The following is a 3,664-nucleotide window of genomic DNA, read 5'->3' on the forward strand; positions in this document are numbered from 1 at the left end:
TGCATTACAGCATTAGATCAGTTGGTTGCTGCTTCCATGAACACTGATTGGGGCTTCAAGCAAAATGAAATATTTAACAACTTAAATCTTTTTTTCCTCTTAGTGGTGATGCCCTCTCTTGGTCTAGTTGTAAGTATCTGACTTTCTTCACGTTGGGTTGCAATCCATACCACAGGCTGCCATCTTTGATCTTCATCAGCAAGTTCTTAAGTCCTCCTTGCTTTCAGTGAGCAAGGTGGTGTCATCTGCATATTGCTGGTTCTTAATAAACCTTCCTCCTATCCCGATGCTGTGTTCTTTTTCATGTAGTCCAGCTTCTTGGATTATTTGCTCAGCACACAGATAAATAAATATAGTGAACGGGTATAACTTTGGCACTCACCCTTCCTCATCTTAAACCAGGTGGCATTCCTTTGTTCTGTTTAAATTACTGCCTCTTGGTCCATTTATAGAACCAAGAGGTCCTATAAATGCATGAGCACAATGACGTTGTCTGGAACTATCATTTTTTCCTCATTGTCATCCATAGTTTTACATAATCTACACAGGTGAATAATTTTGCATAGTCAATAAAACACAAGTGCTCCCTCCCATACTCGCGCCACCGTGGCTGCTCCCGCGAAACCTAGTACCACCGTCCACCCTGCTGCCGAGATGCTGCGGGTCTGTCAGTTATCGGGCGTGACCGTTGCCGCCCAGAGTTGTCTCTGTGGGAAGTTTGTCCTTCGCCCATTGCGACCATGCCGTCGATACTCAACCTCAGGAAGCTCTGGATTGAGTGCTGGCAAAATTGTGGGAGCTGGACTCTTATTTGTTGGTGGAGGTCTTGGTGGCACTCTCCTGTATGCTAAATGGGATTCCCATTTCCGGGAAAGTATAGAGAAAACCATACCGTACTCTGACAAGCTCTTTGAGATGATTCTTGGTTCTGCACCTTATGGCATTCCATTGCCAAAGAAGCTGTCTGGTCCAGAGGCTGTGAAAGGATCCAAACAGCCTGCTTCACACCTGCACAGACCACAGGGAGACACTCCAGCAGCAGTAGCAGCAGGTGATACACTGTCAGTCCCAGCCCCTGTGGTTCAGCACGACAGATCCATAAAACCGGATCTCTCTGCAGTTGGTGAAGGAAAACCTACCCCTGCAACTTCAGAGGAAGCGTCCTCGCCTCCTGTAAAAGAACGGCCTCCTGAAGAAGTTGCCGCCCGCCTTGCTCAACAGGAGAAGCGAGAACAAGTTCAGATTGAGTCGATAGCTAAGAGCTTAGAAGATGCTGTGAGCCAGACTGCTCGCACCACTCTGCAAGCAATCACAGCGCAGAATGCCGCGGTTCAGGTTGTCAATGCACACGCTAGTGTTCTGAAAGCCGCCACGGACAATTCTGAGATTTCAGGTGAGAAGAAGGCAGCCCAGTGGCACACGGTGGAGGGCACATTGAAGGAATGCAGAAAAGCAGTGGACGAGGCCGCCGATGCCCTTCTCAAAGCCAAAGAAGAATTAGAGAAGATGAAAAGTGTAATTGAAAATGCAAAGAAAAAGGAGATTGCTGGGGCCAAACCTTACATAACTACTGCAGAGGGCAAACTCCACAACATGATCGTCGATCTAGACAATGTGGTCCAAAAGGTCCAAGCAGCACAGTCTGAGGCTAAGGTTGTATCTCAGTATCACGAACTAGTGGCCCAAACCCGGGATGACTAAAAGAGAATTGGACAGTATTACCCCAGATGTGATGCCTGGGTGGAAAGGGATGACCGACACGCTGTCCACTGATGATCTGAACTCCCTGGTCGCTCATGCCCATCGCCGCATCGACCAGCTAAACAGAGAGCTGGCAGAACAGAAAGCCACGGAGAAGCAGCACATCGAGTTAGCCTTGGAAAAACAAAAGCTGGAAGAAAAGCAGACGTTGGACTCTGCTGTGGCGAAAGCACTAGAGCATCACAGAGTGAAATAGTGTCTGAGCAGGACCGAAAGGTTGATGAAGTTCGAGATGCCATGGAAACTGAAATGAGAACCCAGCTCCTCTGACAGGCTGCTGCTGCCCCCACCGATCACTTACGTGATGTCCTTCGGGTCCAAGAACAGGAACTGAAGTGTGAGTTTGAAAAGGACATGTCTGAAAAACCCGCTGAACAAGAATTAGAGTATCGTCGGCTCAGCCAAGAGCAAGTTGACAACTTTACTCTGGATATAAACACTGCCTATGCCGGACTGAGGGATCGAACAGGCTGTTCACAGCCATGCAGTTGCTGAAGAGGAGGTCAGAAAAGCCCACCAGCTGTGGCTCTCGGTCGAGGCGCTGAAGTACAGCATTAAGACGGCCTCTGCAGACCTGCCCACGGTCCCGCTGGGCGGTGCCGTCGAGGCCATCAAAGCCCATTGTGCTGACAATGAATTTGCCCAGGCTTTAACCGCGGCAATTCCTCCTGAGTCCCTGACCCGCGGGGTGTACAGCGAGGAGACCCTTAGAGCCCGTTTCTATGCTGTCCAGAAACTGGCCCAGAGGGTAGCAATGATCGATGAAACCAGAAATAGCTTATACCAGTACTTCCTCTCCTACCTGCAGTGCCTGCTCCTGTTCCCACCTAAGCAGCTGAAGCCACCACCGCAGCTCTGCCCTGAGGATATGAACACATTTAAGCTATTGTCCTATGCCTCCTACTGCATTGAGCACGGAGACCTGGAGCTGGCGGCCAAGTTTGTCAACCAGCTGAAAGGGGAGTCCCGACGAGCGGCCCAGGACTGGCTGCACGAAACACGAATGACCCTAGAAACCAAGCAGATAGTGGACATCCTGACTACATACGCCAGCGCCGTAGGAATAGGAACCACTCAAGTGCAGCAAGAGTAAGGCCTAGGTGGTGTCCTTCCAGTCCTATTTCATGTCACAGGAAACCGGCAGTGACAAGTATACAAGGGGTTGGCAGCAAGGGTCCCAAAAGTGTCTTGAAAGGAGCAGGTTTCAGATCCTCTTCTCAGGGTCAACACTTGCTGCAGTTCCATTATCACCACTTGCTATCATGCCAGTGAACTCCAAGAATGCTTTCCTTGCCACTTGTGTAACATTGTTATTTTTCAGGTTTCACCGATCAGGCTTTTGAGCCAATCAAAATAATGTTTGTGATCCCTACTGCTAGTGATTTTTGACCTTGGAGCAAACTGAATAAAGCAACAAGATGAAAATGGAATACCTTGTCCCTTCCCCCCCCAAAATAAAATAAAACAAAGTAACCGTCTTTCTGATATTTTTTGCTTTCGGCCAAGATCCATTGTATATTAACAATGATTCTCTCCTACATCCTCTTTCGAATCTCCCTTGTATTTCTGGCAGTTCTCTGTTCACGTACTGCTGCAACAATTGTTGAATTATCTCCAGCAAGAGCTTATGAGACTGTGATATTGATGATATTGTTCAATCATGCCCACCTTTGGCTGGGCCACCTTTCTTTGGCATGGGCACACATATGCGTATCGTCCAGTGGGTTGGCCAGGTAGCAATCTTCTAAACTTCTTGGCATAGATTAGTGAGTGTTTCCAGTGGTTCTGCAAATTGTTGGAACCTTTGAATTGATATTTTAAAAATATTCCTGCATCCTTCATAGGAACTCTGGTACCATAGTAGCCATGGAACTAGCTAAAAGGTGGGTAGCTAACTAAAAGG

General features: G+C 48.1%; 1 pseudogene; it reads left to right on the plus strand.

The window, feature by feature from the left end:
* Window positions 1-599: 599 nt before the first annotated feature.
* On the plus strand, window positions 600-2,864 carry LOC142442862 (MICOS complex subunit MIC60 pseudogene; annotated as a pseudogene).
* Window positions 2,865-3,664: the final 800 nt, after the last annotated feature.

The sequence above is a fragment of the Tenrec ecaudatus genome, chromosome 3 (assembly GCF_050624435.1).
Source record: "Tenrec ecaudatus isolate mTenEca1 chromosome 3, mTenEca1.hap1, whole genome shotgun sequence".
Taxonomy (NCBI): domain Eukaryota; kingdom Metazoa; phylum Chordata; class Mammalia; order Afrosoricida; family Tenrecidae; genus Tenrec; species Tenrec ecaudatus.